Here is a 27,739-nt window from a genome sequence, read left to right as displayed (position 1 = left end):
GTAAGGGGAAATCGATGTAGATAACTAATCGCTAACCTTTCAGACTATCAGTCCAGTCCGCAAATCTAGAAAAGGTTCAAAAAACAAATATTTTCGGAAAAATGGTCTGAAAACTTGTCAATTCTTTAAATGTATAACTAAAATAGACAAAAAAACAATTTCGCACATATTTATTATAGCTTGTATTTAAACTCATGCTTTGAAAATAAAAATTAACAGAGATATCTTTTTCACATTTTGAGTACTATAAAGCACAAAAACCCAAATTAAACAAATACAAATCAACTATTTCTAAGAAATTAAACAAAAACTTAAAAAACAAATAATGTTTGAGATGCACAAAGTAGATACATGGATGAACGAAAATAAATCAATCGCGGCTGCTGTCTTCGGAAATAGCATCCCGTAGATTGTAAGCAGTCGGAGCAAATGCATTTTGCGTGTTCTAAGCATAAAAATTTTTAGCATTTTTGACAGGTATATCTGGTTGGCCTATTTTTTGTCTACTACAGTAAAAAAAAACGACCTCGACGATTAGGCTGTGTTGGGGCTGGGACAATTTCTCTTCAATACGGCAAATTTCTTTTATTCTTGGCATAATTGATCTAGGAATACGTTTATTCAAAAATCGACGTTGCAGATGATCGTTTACTAGTTCCATACCAAGAGCTTCTAGAAAATTCCTTCTAGGCATTTTATCTATGTCATTAGTGTATATTTGTTTATTACAAATGAATTTATGCCGGTTACATTCATAGCAGAATAAAAAATGACCATAGGCCATCGGCGAGTGGCTCGAGCGTAGTCGTAGGCGGCACACATTTTACCAACTGGTTACCAACTGATTTATTATAGTCAATGATGATTTCTGGCTTGCCCGCTAATTCGTCTAGCAAATCGTCGTGGTGGATCGTTGGGAGGAAAATAACGTTTTTGTATTTTCTGGGTGTATCAACTTTATATGGACCAGGTGGCTGTTGTCCATCGTACACCTCTAGATTTGAGGTATAAAGAAACTTAGTGTCTACTAATGTGAATATTTTTATACCGTATTTATTAGGTTTATTGGGTATATATACCCTAAAGCCACACTTGCCACGAAAACCTTCCAGTATTTCATCAACCGTTGTATATGCTGATAATGAAAAATATTTTGGTAAAAAAAGGTAAATTTGAATTAAACGAATCGAAGAATTCTCTCACAGCTGCCAATTTGTCATATTTTTGCCTCTCTCGTTTATCATCAGAACGGATGTGTCTGAGCAAAAACTTGAACCGTGCCAGAGACATTGTCAATCTAAAAATCTCTGGCGGTGAGCCATTTGTCCTAAAGAGATCTTCTGCATTTCTGTGGTTATTTTTGGTTACACCAGCTATATATAAAAGACAGTTCAATAGAGATATTCGTGTTGTCTATAATGGTTTGCAGAATCTCTTCAGTAAACAAGCAACTACAAATCTTTGATGCGCTTTTCATGTGTCGTACTTCCCTAGTTACTCCAGAAATTTTTACCTTCATTAAATTGTCACTGCGAGTTCGGATCCGGCGGTTTCCTACATGTTTCTGCACTCTTTGTGGAACATTTAAGACTTCTGAGATTGGCTCCTCAATTTTTTCTTCCATGTCGGTGTCGTGATTCTGTATCTCTTCGAAATCTCCTTCCAAACTAGCATCGTCATCGTCAGGTTCAACTTCTGGCTCAGAATCAGAGAGAAATTCCGCATGAAGCTTTTCAAGATATGCTTGTTGCTTTTCAAAACTCATATTCAAAAAATCTGTAAAAAAATAAGTTTATATTAATCAAATATACAGAAAACATAATCAGTAGATCACTCCCAATTATAAATTACATAAATATTTTTATTTACCCCAGAAATAAAATATTTTAAAATTGAATCTTACCTGAAGATTTGTGACAACTTGTATAACGTGCTGACTCACGTTCCGCAATTCAATATAGCAGCAGTACTAAATGCACTATTTAGACAACTCTCATAACTGTACTGAATAGAGTATCACCTCGCTTGAAGCTAGCGAGCACGCCACGACCGAAATCATAATTATTAATCATCAGGAATCGACAAATAATTCGATAAGCAGACCCATAGTCCGCACGTTAACTCTAAAAGGTTAAAGGCGTGGTTAAAGGCAAAATAGAAGGCCGTAGAGGTGTAGGAAGAAAATAGCTTTCTTGGTTAAAAACATTCGTGGACTCAGATATCAAATGCAGGACAATTATTCCATGTGGCAGAAGATCGGGGAGCCTTCGCAATGGTGATGATCGCCAACGTCGGATCTGATATGGCACATGAAGAAGAAGATCGCACAAAAAATGTAACACCCAACACGCAAGGCACCCGAGACTAACCCCGAACAAACTTTACTTCGTCAGCGGATGACTATAAATACAAACGAAACTCTTAACACTGGTCAATGACATACTAACTAGAATTTACATTGAGCCTATACGCATGCCTCGTTAGATTTTCAAAATATCATGATTTGTATAGTAGCTGGGGTCCATGTCCATATGAACCCACGGTGCCCTTGAAAGGTTAATAGGTTAATTAAAGATAACTGCAAAACCACAAAAGTTCGTTATCATACTTTTATATGTCTTTAAAAATAATGAAATTTATTACGCGATAGATGGATAAAATATAGTTGTTACATTTAAAATTAGTGTTTATATTTTTTATGCAGGAAAAGTGCCTCATTATGGACGTGCTGTAGATAACCATAAATACATCAATATTTTCTTTTGCTGCTTTTTTAAACACTTTTATAAATAAGGTATAAAATCATGTTGATATAACCTGCTTATCAAGATGGATTTCTAAATAATTCCACAATAAAATCAGTAGTATTCTACTTCCATAAAAAATAGATTCGAGTCTAATCATCATTTGTACTAGATAAAAATGATTAATATTATTTATAATAGTACGAGATTATCTAAGTACATAATATATACAACTCTAATCAAAGTAAGCAGTTAATCAGTAAAATGATTTCTTAGTGATTCACGCATTCGATATTTCTGTCTACTTTAAAATTTAGTATTATTATAACCGTCGATGTAACACGGTGCAAAATTCGAATCATTAATTTAGTGTTTGTTATTAGTGTAGTAGTGATGTTTTTTAAAATATTTATGTGGTATGTTGTGTAGTTCGTTTTGTTTATATTCACGACCTTCGGGTAAGAACGATATATTTTATAAATTATGAATCATTGACTATTTATCTACAAGCTTGCCATTTTTACAATTCAACGTAAATTTAAAGTAATACAACAAAACAGTGTTCTCATACAAAAATTATCTCCAATCTTGATGTGATAAATAAAAAAAGTCACCATATAAATTGAATTTATTATCTGTATGAGTTTATTTGCAGTCAACTCGAAATCAAATAAATCTTTTGTATTCGTTTTTTTTTTAATGTGGACTTAATCCATTAATCGAATTAACCCTTAGCTAACCTCTTAGGGTGCCTTTCCGTTTCGAGCGTTGTTGGCGATAATTCTGGCTGTGATGACTTTGTTGGTTGCTATACGGAATAGCAGTGTTGAGGTCTTTCTATACCATGCTCTCAAGTTAGCAAGCCAGGATATTCTTCTTCGTTCTGGGACCCTTTTTCTTTCAATTTTACCTTGCAAAATGCATTGGAGTAGCTCAGATCTGCCTTGATTTTTCATTATATGTTCCAAGTACTGCAGCTACGGCCCTTCACGATGTTGACCAAATCCTCGGTGTTGTTCATCCTCCGTAGTACTTCTTCATCGGTGATTTTGTCTGTCCATGGTATCTTCAGGATCCTTCTGTATAACCATAGCTCAAAAGCCTGAAGTTTTGATAGAGTTTCCGCCTTTAATATCCACGGTTCTACTCCGTACAGAAGCACTGAGTACACGTAACATTTTTGTTTGTAGGGTGAAGTCATGGCTCTTGAACACAGAGCTCATAGTGAAGAATACACTTTTTGCCGATGCGACATTTAATCTCTTAAGTATTGTCCCACGACTCATTGATTATAATTCCCAAGTAGTTGTACTGTGAGACACGTTCAATTCTCATTTGGTTCACATACAGATTTGCTCCAGTTATGTTTTCCTTGCTAGTTTCTGTTAATTTGTTCATTAAGTTTTGCAGCCCTTCTATGGTATTGGAAAACACTATTGTATCATCTGCATACCGCAGGTTATTGAGCTTGAGTTCATTTATTGAGATGCCTTGATCAATATCTTTTAGAGCCTCTTCAAAAATGTTCTCTGAATACAGATTCAATATCAGTGGTGAAATTATGCACTCACTGTCTCACTCCCCTTAAGATTTTGACCTGATCTGTATATTCTCCATCTATTCGGAGTACCGCTGATTGATTCCAATACAGGTTAATTATTATTTTTAAGTCTTTTCCGTTAATTCCTGTCCTCTTCAGCACTTCCATCATTTGTTCATGCCTGACTTTATCGAAATCTTTCTTGTAGTCAATCAGGCATACAAAAACATTACAGCTGACATCTCTACATTTCTGAAACAATACCTGCACGCTAAATAAAGTTTCCCTCGTACCAATGGCGTTCACGGTACTGATTGGGCGCAATTTGTTCATCGCTTCTCCGGTAAATTCTTTTGTGGATGACTTTTAAAAACAGCTTCAACAGATGGCTCATTAGGCTTATGATCCTATAGTCTTCACAAACTTTTGCTCCTCGTTTTTTGGTCAATGGTACGACCTCCGATTTAAGCCACTCTACTGGCATTTTTCCCGCCTTGTATATTTCATTAAATATTTCAGTTATTATTTTTATTTGTTCTGCATCTAATAGCCTCAGCAGTTCTGCAGTAATTTCATCGTCGGTTCATGTGTCAGTAGTAGCTAAGAAATTTCAGGAAATTCCTTAGCTACTACCGACACATTTCTATTACGTAGTCTCTACTTATAGTGTCCTCAAGACCCACCTTAAAGATATCGCAATAAACCAATAAAAAAGCAAATTTTCATTCAAAAACGTAAATTGTTATTTGACATAACTTACATTACAAAAGATAAAATGAATTTTCAAAACACTTTGGGCACATTTTTTTGCAAATAGGCAATTTTATACCTTTGCTATAAAATCTGTGCTGTCAATCATTTTTAAATGTACTATAAAGCCTTTACACTAAAAAGCAGTTTTCCTGTCTTTAGTGAAGTCTCTACTTTATTGAAGTGGTGCTTGAGTTTGCAAAGAAACAGGATTTGAGATTAACAATAGTTCAGCAATGAAGATTCGCACTTTTGAGGTCACCTTTGTATTGGCCATTCATAGTCGCAAATGTTCATCCAGTAATTGCTTCCATAGAATTTTTATAAATTAATATCGTGTTATTTCTTGACCGTTGGATGCAAATTGGTAGGTACAGTACTGCAGTACGCTAGAACGTATTCCTGCAATATTTAATATAGCAAAAAAAATGGTCATTGGCCAACGGTTGGTTCTTCTGGACACCAAATAGAACGCACATTTTACATCTTGAGCGTCTACTCCGAATTTTGTTTCGTTATAAAAATGAATTATCTCCGGTTTCTTGCTTGTTACGCTAATATAATTGTTATGATGCATATTGGAAAGAAATAGAACGGCCTATTTTTTTTATATATATGGCTTACTATAGTGGTTGAAGGTGTAAAACCAAACACTGATGAAAGAACTTAACGTTTTCGGTTCGGCAAACATTTTTATTTTTTCTTAAAGTCACTGCACTTTGATCCCGTCTTTGACAGTTTTGTTCGGAATATACATCCGAAATCTTTCCTCTAACTCTCTTTCACTTAACTTTTAACAACAGCTCTATCCTTCTTCCTGAACTATCCCCTATATATATTATGCTCTATTAATATATTTTATAATATATATATATATATATATATATATATATATATATATATATATATATATATATATATATATATATACTAAGGTACACTCAAAGAGTGGTGGGTTTTTCGGTCAAAGTGGAGAAATAAAAGACAAAGAAGGTAGCTACTTCATCTATTTATTGAAGACGTTTCGCTTTCTGCTCACAAACACACATTTTTTAACTTCTCTATGGATGTATGGTTTCATATTGTTCTTTTTAGATGAACTGATGATGCTTTCTGAGCAGAAAGCGAAACGTCTTCAATAAATAGATGAAGTAGCCACCTTCTTTGTCTTTTATTTCTCCACTTTGACCGAAAAACCCACCACTCTTCGAATGTACCTTAGTTTATTTTGGATTGACGGTCGTACTCCTTTTCTCGATATATATATTTGTCAATAATATATATATATATATATATATATATATATATATATATATATATATATATATATATATATATATATATATATATAATATCTCACCAGCCTCAAGGCAAATTTCTTGACAAAAATTAAGAAGTACTATACACTGGTTGTTCCATGTGACAACGTAACGTACAACTCATATAACCGTACTTAAAGACATTCTTAAATAAACTTAATAGTAAGTGATATGATTGGTATAAAGTTGTACACCTTACAGGATTAAAGGCCAAATTAAAAACTATCTGATCAATGATCAATCTAAAACCTTAATGCCATCTCCACAAAACATTAGTGTAGTGCAAAAATAAAACAATAGTGATGATGAAGCCCGTCTATCGGTCAGGCAAGCGAAGCGAGAGTTCCTAGAACTCTCGATCCCACACAGAACTTGTTTATAACCGAAGCGATGTTGCCAGACATAAAAATTTACTTGTAAGTCACAATAAATCGTTTAATAAAATGTTTGAGGCTGCCTGTTTTATTTATATTGTAATTATTTTTATTGTAGGTTATCTTTATTTTATATTAATTTTATATCATTTTCATGTGCGATATATTGCCGTCACGTTTTACTCGGCTGTAGTATTTCCATTGTTCGTATTTTTCATATTCCACGATAGCACCATATTTCAAAACTTTTAATATTTGTGTTCGTGTGTTGTTTTATCTGGAGTCCAGACCTTGGTACTACGTAAGTGACTACGGTAATTATTGTATTGTATTGTAACTCTATTTATATTATTTATAAATATAAACGAGTTTACTACATCTTTCTCCGTATCTCGCATCCTAGCTTCCAACGGTTGCGATCGTTCAAGTCATCTGCTTGTACACCCCTATCTTCCATTACACAATTTACTTCTTGTTTCCATGATCTTCTTCTTGGTCTTGGTCTACCCTTTTTCCTGCGGTTGGTGGGAATTGTAATACTGTAATGGCCATACCATTTCAGTCTTTTGCATTTTATATAGTTTCTAGGATATCTATGCCCAGTATTTCAGTATTTCTTCTCTATCTCTTCTAGTGATTTGGCAACTTCTACGCCAATAATTCATTGACAGGAAATTGACTAATAACTTGTGTTAAGAAAAGCTTCTTTATAAGAAGTACCAGAAATCCATTTTTATTACGTTAGGTAAAAGGTATTAAGTAGTTTCAATAATTTTGAATTTTTTCTTTATTCCTGATCTAGCAATAGTTGTATAATTTCTTTACCCCTTCTTAAGAAAAGGTTAATTATTACTGTAAATTCAGAATCTACCTTTACAATCATAAATAAATAAGAATGAACCTTTTTGTATAAGAGACAATTATCTGGCAGATTATTTCGAGAACTGTTATCAACAACGGAAATTTTAAAAACACTGAACATTAAGAAATCTCCTTAGTGTACCAGTCAAGGAAGATAAAAATGAGGATGAAACCAAGAAGCCTAAATTATACAAGTTTTTATATACTTTATTCTCATTTTTACTGTTTTCTTTTCTGTAGCATGCCACTTTTATTTGTTTGTATTTTATTATAGGCAGCAGTTATGTTTATAATTTTGGAACTGAAAATTATGAGAGACGTGTTATCAAATTCTGATCTTATTGTGCTTGTGTTTTATGTTATAATTAATTATAGATAATGTGTTTTTGATCTGCTGTTAACTTATTAGTCTTCTTCTTAATTTTTTGTAGACTATTTTTTTGTAGACAGTCTATTGTAGACAGTATATTTTTCAATGTGCCTCTAGTAAGTTATCGTTCCATCGTTTTTGTGATCGTCTTGCTACTGGGGAACCGTCTCTTGCCATCTTTACTACTCTATTTGTTGTCATTCGGCTTATATGATCGTTCAATTCTACTCTTCTTACCCAATCTTTGGTGTTCTCCACCAAAGATATTTTGGATATTTTTATTTCTCCATATTTTTTCATTTAGGCAGCCTGTGGCTCTGTTTGCTCTATTCACTTGATGTTTCACTTCTGTTTCGAGCTTTCCGCAGTTAGATAATGTGATGTCTAGATATTTAAACTTCACTTGTTCTATTATCTGACCTTCCAACTCCAATTTACATCTCCGTAAATTTGCTGTTGTAACCATATATTTCAATTTTCAATTTCTATCAGTTCAATTTTCTGGATATTAAGTATATTAGATTGATGCAGCATACATTGTAAGTTGTAAATAATCTTGACTTTGAGAGAGTAGTACTGCGTCGTCTGCATAGCGGATTATTTTAAATTGTTTTTCTCCCATTTGCTATCCTTTTTTAGTTCTTTTTTTTTAATATTTTATCCATTATCAGGTTAAACAATAGAGAACTCAATGAATCTCCCTATCTTATCCCATTGCCAGCTTCAATAGTGTCAGTTAGTTCTTCTTCTACTTATTTGTTGGATGTTTTGGTATATATTTTTGGTCGTTTTGATTATTCAAAACTCTTAGGTCCAGCGCCCACGACGTAACTGCTTTAACACAACTTTTGGAAACTAGTTTCATCTACAAGCGGTTTACAACCTAAATAAAACCTGTGTCCGCCCACGAAGCGACAGATTTTGGATGAGTTGAGTTATAATACAATGTTATCAGCTTATAACACAATGTTAATGGGGCAAAATGGTGGGTATAAGAAAATTTTTTTTTTAAATTTGCTTTTAAAATAGTTATTAAGTTTTCAATGCTTTTATTCACGAATATATTTTTCGGCTATCATAGAGATTTGAACAAATGACAGCATGTACAGATTTTTTGTTAAATTTTCAATGTGAAAAAGTTATTCGTTATTCTGAAAAATAAATAGATTAATATTTTTTGTAATAGCCTCTTCATTTTCCCTTATCTCCAACTACCAATTTTAATGTGTACACAAATTTAAAATAAAATCTTAAAATAGTAATATCAGTAATTTTCTTTAATTCAATTAATATAAATTCTTTATCCTATTCAAAATAATCTAAACAATAGATTTGACCAGTAATAACAAGAATTACCAGATATACCAAATACATATTTATAATACGGGTTTATAAACGTGTTACAAAAAATTGCAACGCAACTGCGACCACAAGAGGGTGGTCAAAAAAAATCGGTTTTAGACTTGTTGGTAACCATTTGCAATCGGATCGCTTGGTGGCCGAATCCCCGTGCTTTTACGTTGCCCAGATCACAAAGCAGTTGGAAGCGCAACCGCTTCAGACTTTAGTTTTAAGAGTTGCGTCGTGGGCGCTGGACCTTAATAAAACACATTTCTAGGTTGCTCCACAGTTAACCTCTAAAGCCTATCCCCACTGTTTCGTAAACCACACTTTTATACATTCGTTTCTGAACACATTTAACACCTTTTATGTATCGGCTATATTTTATTTAATATTTATCCATTATAATACTTAATTTCATTTTCTAATGAAGCTGTAAAAATGAACTCCAAATAAAATATCCGAAAGGATAAAATGCATTTATAACTGAGCTTTCTTCAGAGCTGTTGTTTTTATCCCCTCTTGTGCTTCTAGTTCTCTTTTACGAATATAAATTATTCAGTCTGCTAAATTAAAGTCAATAAAAACTAGATTAAAAATCAATAATATCATCCAGCATGCTTATACGCAATCTTTAAACTATTTTAAAAATCCGTGATGAAATCGGCAACACTGCAACGCTTCCTCGCTGTTAGAAGAACGGCCTACCCTCTTGTCTGTTATATTATTTAAAATTCGAACAAATAATTACAGTTAGGTACCTGAAGGGTCCGTCGAAAATACTACTAAAGATGTGTTTGTCTTTGTGTTTGCTTGTACAGCTGTCTGATGTGCTTCATAGTTTATTTATTTCTAGTTTCCAGAAAATGGTTGTGATGGAGTTTATATGTTTGTAGTTTCCAGAAAGTGATTGTGATTGAGTTTGTGTTTATAGTTTTCAAAAAGTGATTATGATGGAGTTAATAATGGAATTTAGTGGCAAGGTAGATGTTTTGTTTATATTTCACCACGATTATTTTGAATTACGGTAATTTCAATAGATACGTTATAAATTAAGCGTACTATACAGTTTTATTATTTGCAAATGAAACAATACTGAAAACTTTAACGGTGTGAAATTTACGAACTGTTGGTAAATAGCATTTTACACACTAATAAATGATTGAGGATATTGATTATACAGTTATATAAAATAAACATAATGCTACCTATTTGGTCTTGAAAAATACAAATTTGTGCTTACCGTGATGCGTGATCTTAGATGCATTTTCTTTGCTTCGTGAGAGTCCTATGCTTATATTACAGGTAATATGGTTCAAATAAAAGTCAATCATAACCTTTAAATAAAAATAAAAACTTTCTACATTCTTCTATATTCTATTTTAATAGCCTGTTTTTGTAATGCAAATTTTAAATATTTCAACAGACATTCATCATACCCAGCATTCTGTCTTCTGTAGTAGCCTCTACACAAGTTTCTTCCAGACGGCACCCAGCTTTTGTTTTTAAATTTTTCGATATCATTATATCTCAACTTGTATGTTTTCATTCATTCTGATATCACTTTTACTTAATCTGTATACCTTCATAGTTCTCTTTGATCTTCGTTACTTTGTAACTTTAATTTGAATTTTTAGTTTTCCATTTTCAACTCTATTATCATGCCCAATTGCACTTCCTTTCTTAGATGTGGTTTCCTGTATAAGATTTAGTGCTAGAGTGCACAGTATATCTGTCAACAGATATTCACCTACTATGACAGCATACTTGTACCAAAGAAGATAGACGCTTATAGAAGACCAGTTCAAATGGGCGATTTGGTTACGGTTTAAGAGGGTGGCTGCATAAACTCACAGCGTGGTGCCGTGGCCGTCGGCTTAAAACTATCTTGAAAATTTCATAATGAAATATGTAGTTAGGGGGAAGTGGGAAAGGAGTACGAACGGGTAACTTTGCATCTACGCCTAAACAAATTTCGATGCCATTGATTTGCAAACTGTCTTTTTTTTTTGTTTTTTCACAATAAAAACTTTATTTTCAATATATTAAATTGTTAAATTTTTAATTTTAAAACTTAAAAATGTATGATATTTACAATATTCAAAGTATTTATTTTTTTAATTGTATAACTTTGAATTAAAAATTGGTTTGTTCCAACACAACGAAAAACCGTCACATAACTTTTTATTATACTGTTTTTCTGCCCAGAAATTAACGAAACAATTTTAAAAAATTTCAATTTAAAAAAAAAGTATTCAATGAAACTTTTTACTAAATTATGAAATTTTCCATTTCGCCAAAACTTCCATTTCATCCATAATTTTTCAATAACAACAAAAAGCATTCCTGATTTATTTTTGAAATAACAAAATAAACTTTAACAGTACATTTTAATGAATAGTACCTATATGTGAAAGTTTTTACGCTGTATGGGTACTATTTAATCTTGTTTTAAAATAACAACTAATAGTATCTAAAACATAATTTTCACAATGAATGAATATTGGTGAAATTATTACAATATAGTCTTAAACTGATTTATACTTAAGATTTGTACATATTTCAATTAAAAATTTGAATTATAATAATTTTTCTAAAAAGATTAATTTATTAAAAGTTAAAATAATATTATTTTCTTTAAACAATTTTATAAAACGCAAAAATTTAATCCTATTCTACGACCACGCGGCATCTACATATAAAAATATTTGTAAAGTTGCATTTATTGCCCCACTCTTTCATATTTTAGAAGCAAACCGCTCCTTAGTGGTACCACGTGCAACACGTGCGTTCCACTCGTCCCACTTTTCTTTATCTATGTCACATCTTTTGCTATGCTCAAAAATAACAGTGAAAAATTCTTCTATAAGCGTCTATATTCTTTGCTTGTACTGTTATGTATGACAATAAAAATGTCAATATGTTTTTTAAGCTAACGAAATAATTTCTCTCACCGGCACTTAATTTTATCTATTCTTAATATTATTGATAGTCTATTAGCGGGAAATTATCTAAAATTTTCTTGGCTCAAATGTTGCATAGGTATCTATATAACTAAGCTGTTCAGAAATAAGATATTTATCAAAAAGAAGCATCTAAGTTTCTTAAAAAGGATTAAAATGTCCAATCGACTAGTGCCAATTATTTCAGTTGATTTAAAATTCTGTATGGTTAGACTACGGAGGGCTGTAAGCTGTAAGAGTTTTATAGGTCTCCATAGTTTAGAAGACCTTTAAACATGACGCGCAGACTTGATAGTTTTGTACTAATCGTGGCAAAAAGCAATATTAAATGAAAGCATGCAATAAAATACCACGCAAGTCATTACTCCTGTGAATTTAAAGTGGATTTGAACTTTGGCTGCTCTTGATGCTCTTGTTAAAGCGATATTTGAACTATTTGAAGGCATACTTTGAACAGTCCTGTAATAAAGACTGTAATTTTCTGCCATAAAATCTGTGCTATCGTGTGACATTTTGTTTCCTTTGAGACATAGCGTCTTTGTTACAATAATAACGGATCTATTAAATAGAATTCATTATACCATACAGCCTTGAAGTGATTCGATTATAAGTCGAATGTACCTAGTTGGCAGTAAAGTGAAAATGTTTATTCAGTTTATCTGATAACTAGAATTCGAATGATTATATACTTGCAAATTGGTAAAATATGCATGCAGATATGCATTAAACAGCCTGAAAATATGCACTCAAATATGCATATATGTACATATAACAGGACTATTCTATTAGGTACTATTAAAAATACAAAAGTACACATTATTTTAAAAATATATCAGCAGCATAATAAAAAAACATATATTTTAAATCCAAATAATAAAAATTGCCCCAAAAACTAAACCAAAGTAAACTAAAATCTAAAAAGTGGTTAATAGGTTTCAGTTGCGTTTAATAACGTACGTTTATATTTAGAAACTATTCTTTCAACATCACAAGATCCAATTGGAGCATACAGTCAACTCCCGTTTATCCATAGCGTTGAGTGGCACGGTTGTCGCGGATAACGAAAATCGCGGATAAGCCGTAACTGGAAGTCAAATACATTGCAAAAAATGAAAATGTAGTTTCACCTAAATCTTTAATTTACAATTTGCAATGTGTAAGTACTTACATTTTTACAATTTTGAAAGTAGTCTGTAGTATTCTAGAAGTTCATTCACGAGTCACTCGTCCACGAGGTACAAGCCCTCTTCTTCTTCATCACTTTCCTTGTTTTCTCCTCGGCATTTTCTTAGGATGTCTTCATCCGTTAAATGCTCAAATTCCGGCTCGGTAGCGTCGCAGTCTAACCACTCTTGCAGGTTTAAGGTGTCCACATACTCTTCCCCAGGAACTGAGGTCATTAAACTTGTAACTACAGGCAGTTCATTTTGTAGTATATTGAATAGTGAATTACTTCCAAAACTCTTTTAAGTCATATCCTTCTTCAACTTTTGAGCTAAGTAAATTTGTTCTGTAGTTTCGCTTCATAGACGCAATGACGCCTTGGTCCATAGGTTGAACTAACGCAGTCATGTTTGTAGGCAAAAATTTGGCAAATATTTTTCCGTCAACAGACTTAAGTATATGCGTTTCAGGATGTGAATGGGCGTTGTCAATCAACAACACAGCTTTTTGTGACAAATTGTTTGCTTTTAAATATTTTTTGACTTCTGATACAAATTTGACTTCGAACCACTCTTGAAATACTTTTTTATCCATCCACCATTTCCTTTGGTTGAAGTAATCAGCAAGTAGTTTTTCTGCTCTAGTGCCCTTAAAAGATCTAGGTTTTTTTGGCTTGTCAATCACCGTCAACTTCAGTTACTGACTTCTTGCAGCGTTGCTGCAAGATATAGTTGTGATCCGTTATTTGCTGGATTTATGGCCCACTGTTTTGTATGTAGCCCAGATCATTTGAAGAAAGGAACTCTTCGAATCACTTTTAAATTCCTCAGCTCCCTGTTGGTCCCCGCTGAGCTTCTCTCCATGAAGGCCTATCTCCTTTATCCCATGGCGTAGCAAATCAACCAAACAGATGATTCATCAAAATCCCCTTCTAATCTCAACACGTCAAAAAACTGTTTTGCTTTTACAGCAATTATTGGACCTGATAAGGGTGTACTTATGTTACGAACTTGAGCTTTTAAAATGTCTCGCACTGTCGACTCACAGATACCGTACTAAAGGCACATAAGTTTACGGGAACACCATTTTCAATTTTACTGAGTTCTAACTTTTGTGTAATCTTCATTACATATTGTTTTCTTTTCTCAGACATGGTAACAAAACAATAAGAACATGCACTGTAGCTTAAAATAAAACACCACTTCACAACAACGATCAACTGAACGAACTGCGAACTAACACAAGCAAGTTAACAGCCCCATTCCACCACTGTTCAGCAGTGTTTACTATGTTTATTGGGAACAAATTACCTACAATTTTCTTTAAAATCATATATTTTTATATTATATGAGTAGTAGTAATGATGATACATAGATCTAGTTTATAAAATAATAAGTTTTCAACATAATGACGGTATTAGATTTTTGTTTTGATACAGGGCAGCGACAACCGCTTATACGTATTTCGACCTCTTTAGGACTATACCGTTCTGACGAGACCTAAAGAGGCCGAAATACGTATAAGCGGTTGTCGCTGCCCTGTATCAAAACAAAAATCTAATACCGTCATTATGTTTTATTACTTACTTCGTTTGGAGTACCAGAAACTGAGTTCACTACGAATTTTGACCAGGATGAACGGCATGTGGAATGCAATTTTAGATTCCCTTGACGAGTAATTTATCCAGCTGTTTGTTTCGCAAGTTTTAGGAAACACAGTGGTAAAAATTTGAATTCGGTTTCGCTAGGTAGAAACCGTTTGATTTCTCTTTTTGTTAATAAGTTTTCATTATTATTAAAAAAGCTTCTACAGAGTCGCGGATCATCCGCTTCATGCAAATTATTATGGAAAAATATTTTTTGAGCTTCTTGTATATAGTGAGCGTCTCCAAGTTCGTTCAATATGTTTTAATAAATCGAAATATCCACTTAGATAATAACTAACATAGATTATAGTATATTTCACGCTTTTTCAAAAACATGTAACCCTTTTCGTTGCCGAGATATAGATATGGCTATGCTAGCTTTACCGTAACGTTAACATAGCCATTGTTCTGGAAAACGGTTACAGCGTTAGCGGTTGGCGTAAAACTTCAACAATAAATTAGCACCCAATTCCTTGCAGTTAACATTTCTAGTTTCATCGTTTTTGGCCGATATCCCGATTTTTCCAGTGATGAGTTTTGCGTTAGGGGATGATGGGGAAGTGTTCGGGATTGTTCAATATACAAATTAACAGCAATTAATTAGCAATAACATATATCGCCAAGATGGGCTCTGCAGCTGTATCATTCCTGAATAGTATGGCTATGCTAGCTTTACCGTAATTTTCTTACACTTTCTTTCTACAAAGTCCTTAGCGTTTACCACAATGATATTATTATTTATTATGTTGCAAATATCGACGTTGATTTGATTCTTATTGTCTTGGCATAATAATTATACTAATATTCCCGTTTTCTAGGTATGTAACATCTAATGCAATTACTCAATAGTATTCCATCTTACTTCTTGAGGTAAAATGAGTTTTGTACCACCTTTTCCTTTATATAATTCTGATGGCAAATATGTATTGCGAAAATAGTTAACAATCCGTATTGTACGATCCGTAATTCCAGGAATTTTTATATCTTCAGTTAACAAATTTAAAAGATGTGCTGAACATCCATATTCTATATGGACGCATCAGTCTTTTCAGTAAGAAGTTGCTTTCGCATTTTTTTTTTACATTTCCCGTATTATCAGCAACAAAACTTTTTATCTTAACTTCGAATTTTTCTTCTACTCGATTAATAGTTCCACTAAGATGGATTCAAAGTTTTGAATTACAATTGAGCAGCATACTATGGGTTCGTTTTCAGATGTTGGACCAGGCATCTAGGAACATGGAAACTGTTTCGCCCTGAATTTTTTCTTTGTACTCATGCAATATTTCTGCGTAAATACTTTCCAGCAAATGTCCCCCTATTTGAAAGGCAGACGGTGGTTTATATCCAGGTCTCAAAATATTGCACATTTCTTTAAAGCCATTGTGATTTGCATTCATAAATGTAGTATTCGTAAAAAAGAAATACCTTACAATTTGCATATTTATTTTGTTGCTGTAAGCGTGTGTGGTCACTATTGCATCAGAATTTCTTGATATTTGCAACTGAGATATTTTTCTTTTTTTTTTACTAAGGAAGTTCGCATCAATCACCTAAAGTATTTTAGACATTATTAAGAGTGTAGCGGCCAGTTTCTCGAAGCCCGATTGCATTAATCATCGATTAATATTCACAATGAGCCAATGAGGAACCGATAAATACACTACGGTTAGTTTTTGGGAACTCTCATTGGTTTATATTGAATTTTAATCAGTGATTAATTTAATAGACATTTGAGAAACTGTCCATAAATATATTTTATATAATTTATATTTACATTATACATGTGTGTAATAAAAACACAATTTTTAATTAATCTAATTAATCATGAATTTAACTATTGCAATACTACAGTTTTTACATGTATCTTGTGATATTTGTCTACTAGTGGATGGAGTTAATGCTTCATTTTGTTCCATTTCGTCTACATTGTCCACAATGTCACATGTCTTTTCATTTCAAGGAGATGCTTCTGCATTCTGGAAGGAATTCCCTGCATTTCCAAATGACATTTTTTGCACTTGACCCATTTTCCCATGTTATTGTCCTTTTTGATACAATCAAAAGTTGGCCTCACTAAATGCATAGGTTTTGGCATATTTAAGGCAATATAAAATACACTCGCGATCATAAAATCCGGGTCACCTTGAAAATCACCGATATTTCATTTTTAACGAGCTTTATCGTAAATACTAATAACACAAATGCAAACTAATGCATGTTTCTGAAAATTTTTGTCGGCTTAGCGGTTTCCTTTGCAACAAAGAATTTCAATAGTGCCGATTTCGCGGAAAAGTGCACACTTCATAAAAAGAGCGGTACCTGTAACTGCCGCTTGTTTTAAATGTCACATTTGTACTTCGACTTTCTGTTCAAACGTAACGAACAAACGTTGATTATTGCCATTATTAGTGTTTAGTAGTGCCATTATTAGTGTTTATTATTGTTTATTTTTTACCAAAAATACCCTTGACTGTTGTTGAAATGGCACAAATTGTTGCGCTTGTGAAAGACGGTCACACTCAACGACAAGTCGCAAAAACTATTGGCGTAAGCCTTTCTACGGTTCAACGAGTGCTTCAACGCTTTCAGGAGAAGAGTTTGCTATCCAGACGACCTGGCTCTGGACGAAGAAGAATGACCACGGTACGAGATGACCGTATTATGATGATTTCAGGCTTTACGAATCCGGACCTCAACTGCGATTATGCATCGAAATCGTCTACAGGAAGTACGAAATCGCAATGTTAGCGTTGCAACAGTCAGGAGAAGATTTCGTTCTTTTGGACTATCTTCTCGGGTAATGGCTACAGGACCGCCACTTCGCCTGGCGCATCGAGTTGCACGAATAGCTTTTGCTCGACAATACGCGCATTGGGGAATTAACGATTGGAGCAAAGAGTTATTCTCAGATGAATCCCGTTTCTGCCTAACTGGATCCGATGGACGTGTAAGAGTTTGGAGGAGAACCGGTGAATGATTTTCACAAGCTTGCATTGCTCCAAGAATGCTATTTGGTGGAGGCTCGGTCATGGCTTGGGGTGGTGTATCTTCCGACTTCCGCACAGAATTACCCTTCATCGAAAATGGGTCCTTAACTGCACGAAGGGACATTAAGGAGATTCTGGAAGAACATGTTATGCATACCATGGCAAGGCTTGGAGAAAACGTCGTTTTTATGCAGAACAACGCGCGAACGCACGTTGCCACGATCAGTATGCAATACTTGGACGAGGTTGGAATTACGAGGTTACCCTGGCCAGCTAGGTCTCCGGACCTGAATCCCATCGAACATATCTGGGACGATTTGAAAAAACGTATTCAACCCCTAACATCTTCTCCTAACAACGCACAGGAGCTTAAGGATATGTTAGTGAGAGAGTGGAATAACATACCACAACATGTAATCCGGAGAAAAATTGAGAGTATGCCCCGTCGTCTCCAAGAGGTCATTAGAGCAAGTGGAGGCAATACACGATATTAGTCATTGAAATTTCACTGACATTTTACCACGTTCTGTATTTTCCATTTTTTTCGTATGCCTGTTTTATCAACAATTTGGTTTGTTTTCTGCTTTTTCAATAAAAACAATAAAAAACCGTTTTTTTTTTCTTTCAAAACAAACATTGATGACAAATAAAAAATACGTTAGCCTAAAAAATGGTTATTACTGCACCAGAGGCAAAAATATTCCAGAAACTTGAAATTTTCAAGGTGACCCGGATTTTATGATCTCGAGTGTACTTAAATTTATTAAATAATCTCACTCTCACTAATACTTTAACTGAACTGATACGAGATCCGTTCTGGACGCGCCCTTTCTGACTTCCAAGAATTTCACATAAGAAATAGCTGTATAAGCATTTCACAAGGACTGCCCTTGACGGACTAGATACAACTCGGGGAATTACCTTTTATTCCAATCCGGATTATTCCCAGAAACCTATAACGCAAGTCAACGCAGTTGCCACGTTGCCGTTTTTTAACTTTCTTAGATATGTAAAAATTAGTACGAAATAAAATACTGATTTAAATGACGATATGTGTTTTGTTGTTTCCTTTCTTCAATCTTGTGAAATTAATTGTTTGTAAATGTCAATGGGTAGTCATTTTTTCTCAAAACATCTGTTAACAGGTTTTTTTCTGCCTGTAATCCATTTTCTTTAGAGCAGGTGTTTTGGGCTCTATCGTATAATGATTTGATAATTCCTTTGCTGATGTTTTCGTTGTGCTTTGAGTGGTAATTTAAATTTCTGTTTGTGTGGGTTGGATTTCTGTAAACATTGCTCGCATATCCTGTGTTCTCTTTTGTGTTTAATCATGGAGATATCAGGTATTTGGAAGACTTTCATACACTTTTAACAACAAAAATACTTTTGGAATTAAGAACCCATTGTAATTTTTCTAAAATATAGGATTAGAAGAATTACCAGAAACGACTTACATAGAATAAAGTAAACTTAAATCATTTCGAAACATACAGAAAAAGAATGGATAATAAGCGAAAACACATGGTGATGGGTTATACACAAAAAATATATAAAGATGAAAAATCTTGAATATGTTGCTTGCGTGAATCCATTTCAATTTAGGTAAACAGAAATAAGAATAAGATTTACTCATAATCAATTTATTCTACCACCGACGACCGGTTTCGCATACTCTAATTTACTATGGATTCTCAGATCAACGGTACATGGCAAACTACTTAAATGTTAACTACTGAAATTACAATGTAACCCGTAATAAATTGACAAAATCCATTTAATTAAATACATAATTCAATGAAACAAAATTAAATAAATGTTACGTACCTACATGCCGATACAAGGATTATTATTATATGTTTGAGAAAACATAGTGTAAAACTTCATTATGGTTAACTGGAGATACGTGATCATCTACTTTACTGCACTAATTGACTACTATCGGGAAGTTCTTGGGGGGAAGAGTCATATTAACAACTAGGATAGGCAAGTATGTACCTAAATACAAATTCACGAGAGGATTTCAGTACAGTGCTTATGAGAAGCGACGTTGCCGCTTAGGCCGCTAGGCACGTTCATAGTCTGCAGGTGTGATACAGGATCGCGTTGGCCTTCTGTACGATAACATTAAATCATGCAATCCTATTAGAAGTGAATGTAACATTATTTACAACTTCAAGAATAAAACTATTTTCTTTGAAATCTGTTTTACTAAAATACAGGGTGTAACAACAGAACGGAGTCTACTAGGAAAACTGCTACAAAAAAAAATCGTAGTGGCTACAAATTTAAATTGTTAATTTATATACCGACAGGATATATACCAACTTGGATCAATTATTACTATTAACAGTCTCAACAATTATTACAAAGAAAAGTGTGTATACACCAAAGAATAAAATTACGCTAATAAAAGAATAAAAATTTATGTAGCCTAAACGCTACCTAATGAATAAAGATAAGACTTACAATAACAGTGTCTGGTCTCTACTCCATTTCGGAAAAATCGTTCTCACTGGAACTGCCGGTGTTGGCTGTGATAATCACCGTAGGATATCTTCTTGTAGGTTGTCAGCTATCCACATTTCTTTTTCAATTCTGATGACATGCTGTATATAATTTTGTCACTGTTCAGCAGACATTGTCAAACGCTTCATGGATGAGTTGTTGCACACGATCTTTTTTAAAGTCAGTGTTTCGGGCTGCAACGTAATGTTTAACTTGGCTCCAAACCATCTCTATTGGATTAAGCTCACAGTGATAGGGAGGCAATCGTAATACTTCTACGCCGTATTTCTCGACCAAAGTTTCGATGTTATACTTGTCGTATAAATCTGCATAACTGTTTGCTACATCCAATAGTTCTGATTTTAAATAATCTTCTTCATAAAATATATTCTTCTCTCGTAACCATTCTTGAATTTGTTGTGTGTTCCAGGAGCTTCTTGGGAAATTTTGTTTGCATGAATGATATGGAGCATTATCCATTACTACCACATTTTTTTCTCCTTTTGGGAGGTTTGCGATTAGTTTTTTTTTTAAAACCAGTCTTCGAAAGACTCGCCGTTCATTTCATCATGGTAGTCGCCTGAATCTTTTTTTGCTAAAAATACACATTTGGTAAAAAACCTCTACCAGATCCAACATGTAACAAGACAAATCTCGGACCTCTTTGTTTTGGATCATTTAGACCAGTAGTCAAGCCTTTTAAAAATGCATCCTTATAACTGGTTATGGTTGAATCCATCCATACCTTATTTACTGTATGTCCGATATTTACCCAACTTTCATCCAAATAGAAAATATTGTATCCTTGATTTCGATAATTCTGTATTTTTCTAAGAAATTTATACCTCCAATTTATTATGTCAGGACGTTCCATCATTACTGCTTTCTTCCCTCTTTTTTCATAAACAAATCTCTCGCAATAGTCGATATAGAGTACTTTTGGAAAATTTAGGCAAATGTTCGTGTAAATTAACGGCATCCAGGATAGCTTTGATTTTGGGAGGTATGTTCTTTAAGAAAAATTCCATGTGAACAAGTCTTCTCAATTGGCTCCTGATATTCTCATCGTAGGTAAACTCCCGATTGGTTTCCTTCTTGGTCCGTTTACGTGGGTTTTTCAGAATTTTGGGTAAGTCTCCATTATGATCCAATCCTTCCTGACGAATTTTCCAGACTGTCCTATCGCTACCACTCAGCGCTGTACTTGTTGTAGAAACAATTTGTGTTGGAGTCAGATCGGAATTTGTTTTTGTTGTATATATCAACATATTCAAAATAATTTGTCGCGCATATAAATCTAAGATTTGTCCTTGTTTGAAAACTAAACTGTCTAACCAACCAACTGTCTAAATGCTCCATGTTTTTGACACAATACATAAAAAAGTTTAAAAATAAATTGCACTTATTTTTTGACAAGTTAACGTACCTTCTCGAATGCACACACAAAACAGTTAAACCGTTTCTACAAACTGCAAAACGGTGTTAGATATACGCACTCGTATAACAATTATTAGTGGATACTATTATCAGGATAATTCTAAATGGGTATTTAATTACAACAATACCGAAATTTCTACACGGTTAAACCATTTCTACAAACGCAAAATTAGTCAGTAAGCTATTCTACGAATTCTACGACTTTCACTTCGGAGGTCATTATCGAAATACAAAATATTAATCAATTACAAAAATTTTGTTGTTAGTAAAAAAAATTCTTCTAATAATTAAATTTAATCTGACTCATTCACATCGGCAAATCAGATATATTAAACATTTTAAAGTAGAAGACATCAAAATGATATTGCCAATATTTATGAGTTGCAAGGATGTTATTGAAAGATAGTTCATTCAATTATATGAAATCAACTTCAACTTAAAAATATCAGTCACAAAAATCATAGCATGTGATTAGTGTTTTAGGTTAAATCTTCGTATTTTGTCATAAGGTATCTCAAGTTACTATATGGATAACTGTTAATGAAACACCCTGTATAAATAATACTAAAATATAAATGATGTACCCTCGATATATTTTTGACTTATCTACTAATCGTGGCATTTTCTTTCTATTCATTTCAATTCTATTAAAAAGGTCTCCAAACATCCATTTCCGTAAATATGATAACAAGAGATGTAAGAAATTTTCTATTCGTCAAATACAACAGTGCTCAACAATTGATAAGGATCGAAGTAATATTTTATTCCAGAAATAGCCGAAGTTTGTAAAAATTTAATATAATTAAAGTAATATTAATACCCCGACTTTATTATCAATTTTAAAGAAATAAAATAAATTTTGCCATTATGGCCATTTTTTACTAGGGTCAGCAAAAAGTTGAATATTAAAGTCGTCTATTTTTATTTATTCTATTCAAGTAATCATACTACGATCTCAACAAACTTTTAAATTATTTGAAATCATAATTATTATCCTTATCAATAGAGCCACTATATTACGACGACGTCCGAATATTTTCTGGAACAGTCATTAGGGCAAATCAGTGAATGTTAGTGCAAAATTGCAAGTGCTCCGTATGTAAGGGAGTGTTAAGTTCGAAGCCGGCTCTGCCACGTTGAGGCCGACGATGAACTAGCAACGCTGCAGCGTTTTCTTCCATTTGATTAACATTGTCCAACAAGATCCAACGCTGAAATCTACTGGTGAATCCGAGTATAGTTATTGATGTAAATTATTTCGTTAAAATTAAGTGTGATGTTATATTATTTGAAATTTATTTATATTTATTGCAGAGATATATTTTTAAAACTTGTGTTATCTTTTTTTTTTAATTTAAATTAAGTAAACCGCTCGTCGGTGATAGAATAAATTAATTGTACGTCTTCTTCTTATTTCTCTTTACCTAAATATGAAGATGAGTTTGGCGTTGGCAACCATAGATAGCTAAAATATCAAAACGTCGACCGCAAATGCGATGAATCGATGATATTAAAAAAAAATTATTCTTAGGTTCAATGTGGCAAAGACATATGGAAACACCTAGGTGCATAACTTAGATAGATAGTGGGATATAGATAGAATACTTGTTACTTTTTATGCAAATATTTATTCTCTCAATACTTAATAATTCTAATAAATATTTTATATAAATATTATACATAAGTATATCTAAAATTACTACCTATAAATTTCCCATATTTTCCATAAAAGCTGAAAAATTTTAGGTTCTTAATATTCAATATCTTTTTTATAAATGTGATTCTTTGTGAATGATAAAGGTTAATCGTTTTTAACCGAAATAGGGACGTATTCGATTTCAAGCACCGTTTATATCGGAATAAACAATTTTTTTGTATCATGTATTGATTGGATAATATCCTTGTGCTTTGAGTTGTAATCGGAGAATTTTTTTCTGTATTCATTTATACAAACGTATATTAAATTTTGTTTAAAAATGAAATATTTTCGATTGGAGATAATGAGGATGGGTCACATTCGCAGATACAACTAAAATAATTCATCTATTTTTAATATATATATATATATATATATATATATATATATATATATATATATATATATATATATATATATATATATATATATATATAGTTTATATTATCGAAAAAGTACCGAAAAATTTTGTTGTAAAGAAGTGCTCGTAGACACCATGTTTACTTTGGTAAACCAGGGACCAGCTAAACGCAACCCCCTTTCAGGGGCATAAGGGTGGAACCGTCCGTTAGGTCATAACTTCGTGTGCTATTAAATAGGTTAGTGTTGAAATGATGCTCCAAATACCTGTGACGCCTTAATGTTAGCTAAATGTACAGCGACTACTGTCGACGGCCACTAATAAATTCAACCCAGGTCAATGGATTTAAATATTATTTATATTATATTTTAAGACTATTTTGAGGTTAATAATTAAGGGTCCTTTCCCATTTTAGAAGAAAAAATTTATAGTTGGAGATTGAGTGACGCCCTTAACAAAAAAAAAACGAAAAAAAGATTTATCTTTCACCTTTCTGGTTGTTAGTTCGTGTCCTATTCTAAATAATATATATACTATTTACAAAACTAATTTTACGACTAATTTTATAACAACTAATTATAATAAATTAATTCTATGGTACTCGCGAAAATCTGACCTGAATTTTCAATTTACGTTTAAAATTACACTTTACTTAAGTACTTAGATTAATTAGTTACTTTAAAGATCTAATTTGGCATTTACAATTTACATCATTTTCAATTATTTAAAATTTTATTCTAGCTTTTAGTTGCTCATCTTAGGTACTTCCCAAATAGTATTCTTCGTTTTCTTTTATACTTTAGTCTTTCTTTTACAGTGTACCTGTTAAACAATTATTCATATTTTCATATACCATACTTATATCTTTGATGATGATGATAGTGTGTTTGACATGGAAACTAGTCAATTTGCCACATATTTTTGAATTATTAGTATTATTATATATTAGAAGTAATTGCATACGAGTTCGTATATTGATGTCTGATTCAGTGACAGTAGGTGGGTTATGTTTACTGGAAGTTCCACATTACTTTTAACCAGGTTTTCATAAAATGTAGATGATAGTTCTTTATTTTTGTCACATCCATACAGGATGTGATTAAGATCACACTGGGAAATATTATCGCATGAGCACTTTCGTGATTCTATAAGGTTTAATGTAGCCAGGTGAGCAGAAACAGCACCGTGGCTTACATCTTTATTTTTAACCTTTAATTGTGGCTTATTCCCATTTAAATAGTAATTACTTTAAAATGCCACAAGAAAATAGCTTCAGAACAATATTTTTATTCATTTCATTTTTCTAGCCTCATTTAGCCAACGTTTAATCTTGATAAAAGTGGTTAAAATCTCAAATCTCAATCCTTAAATTCTGTTTTGATCCATATGCACAAGACTTAGCGTGATACTGTTTACTCAAAAGGAAAGAAAAGAGATAATTTATGCATTTTTAATTCTTCTATAATTCTCAAAACCCTTAATACTGTTTTGATTCATATGCTCATACGTATGCCACAAGATATATATCTATAAAAGGCAGAATGGGTAGTATATAACATTCCAAGCGTCTATAAGTTATTTAGTACCTTCTTACTGTGACAAGAGCAGTAAGTTTATGGATATGCATCATCATCATCATCTTGGTGCTACAGCCCTTAGAGGGCCTCGACCTTCTCAAGCTTTCTACGCCATTCTATTCTGTCCCTCGCTTGCATTTTCCAGTTGCCGACTCCGATCTTCTCGGCATCTTGTGTTACCCCGTCCATCCACCTTAGCTTTGGTCTACCCCGTCTTCTCATTCCTACGGGTTGCGCTGTTAGAATCTTTTTTATCATGTTATGGATATGCATTATTGTCTAAATCTGTTATATAATTAAGCTTTCTAATATACATCTTTGTATAATTATTTATTACAAAACTTTCCACATTTTAGAGTGGCGTAGTTGAACACCTAATTTCTTCAAAATATTTATTAAGGACCACTGAAACAATAAAACACTTAAGACGTATTTTTCCTTCGATTTATTTATTTAAGTGAACTTAAGCAATTCGCAAATTGATCGCAATTCTGATAATACTAAAAGGAGTTATACAAATATCATTAGCTTTACAGTGCTAGGAGGCATTAACAAAGAAACAGAGTAATGGGAGAAACAAACTGGTATACGTTTTAACACAAAACACAGGCTTACGTTAGCGCATCGGTGATTCACGCACTTTTCGGGACAACACACCCGGTCCCTACTTGCCGAGAGGCAAATTCGCACTGTCCCCTGTCCGGCTGTCCCTGTCCTTAAGTTATATAACGCGCGGGGCGGAGAGAGTTTCTGAGGGTAGGAGCCAGTCGCACACCCCTGTCCGCCTGTCCTTAAGTTATATAACGCGCGGGGTGGAGAGAGTTTCTGAGGGTAGGAGCCAGTCGCACACACATTAACACGACAGCTGACGAGCTGGGCGTACAATTTGGTAAAATAACTATATTACGATTACAAGATTATAAATAGGTTGTTTTTACAACACTTATTGAACTGTTCGACTTCATTTACTTAATATCTAATCATTGTATATTAAAAAAAAATCATTTAATTCTCTTTTACTAAAAAGAAATATTAATATTCAGTTCCATATTAAAAAGTTTGACATAAAAATCAATAATACGAGGGTTGTCTTTTTAGTTTTGTGTATAGCCATAAAGACAAAAAATATATACTCGCGATCATAAAATCCGGGTCACCTTGCAAATTTCAAGTTTCTGGAATATTTTTGCCTCTGGTGCAGTAATAACCATTTTTTAGGCTAACGTATTTTTTATTTGTCATCAATGTTTGTTTTGAAAGAAAAAGAAAACGGTTTTTTATTGTTTGTATTGAAAAAGCAGAAAACAAACCAAATTGTTGATAAAACAGGCATACGAAAAAAATGGAAAATACAGAACGTGGTAAAATGTCAGTGAAATTTCAATGACTAATATCGTGTATTGCCTCCACTTGCTCTAATGACCTCTTGCAGACGACGGGGCATACTCTCAATTTTTCTCCGGATTACATGTTGTGGTATGTTATTCCACTCTCTCACCAACAGATCCTTAATCTCCTGTGCGTTGTTAGGGGTAGATGTTAGGGGTTGAATACGTTTTTTCAAATCGTCCCAGATATGTTCGATGGGATTCAGGTCCGGAGACCTAGCTGGCCAGGGTAACCTCGTAATTCCAACCTCGTCCAAGTATTGCATACTGATCGTGGCAACGTGCGTTCGCGCGTTGTTCTGCATAAAAACGACGTTTTCTCCAAGCCTTGCCATGGTATGCATAACATGTTCTTCCAGAATCTCCGTAATGTCCCTTCGTGCAATTAAGGACCCAGTTTCGATGAAGGGTAATTCTGTGCGGAAGTCGGAAGATACACCTCCCCAAGCCATGACCGAGCCTCCACCAAATAGCATTCTTGGAGCAATGTAAGCTTGTGAAAATCATTCACCGGTTCTCCTCCAAACTCTTACACGTCCATCGGATGCAGTTAGGCAGAAACGGGATTCATCTGAGAATAACTCTTTGCTCCAATCGTTAATTCCCCAATGCGCGTATTGTCGAGCAAAAGCTATTCGTGCAACTCGATGCGCCAGGCGAAGTGGCGGTCCTGTAGCCATTACCCGAGAAGATAGTCCAAAAGAACGAAATCTT

General features: G+C 33.4%; 1 protein-coding gene across 6 annotated transcripts in view; it reads left to right on the top strand.

The window, feature by feature from the left end:
* LOC140443381 (uncharacterized) overlaps positions 1 to 27,739 on the top strand; it is a 742,015-nt gene that overhangs the window by 526,289 nt on the left and 187,987 nt on the right. For 2 of the 6 annotated variants that reach the window (XM_072534616.1, XM_072534613.1), the window contains exon 1: positions 2,992 to 3,202. The exons of 2 other annotated variants lie outside the window; for them this stretch is intronic. The gene's annotated coding sequence lies outside the window, so the exon portion shown is untranslated. Of the gene's footprint in view, positions 1 to 2,991; positions 3,203 to 10,040; positions 10,283 to 27,739 lie in introns of those variants that run through there. 2 more of the 6 variants (XM_072534620.1, XM_072534618.1) reach the window with 2 other exon arrangements.

Source organism: Diabrotica undecimpunctata, chromosome 6 (genome assembly GCF_040954645.1).
Source record: "Diabrotica undecimpunctata isolate CICGRU chromosome 6, icDiaUnde3, whole genome shotgun sequence".
Lineage (NCBI taxonomy): Eukaryota > Metazoa > Arthropoda > Insecta > Coleoptera > Chrysomelidae > Diabrotica > Diabrotica undecimpunctata.
This window is presented reverse-complemented; position numbering and strand designations above follow the sequence as displayed.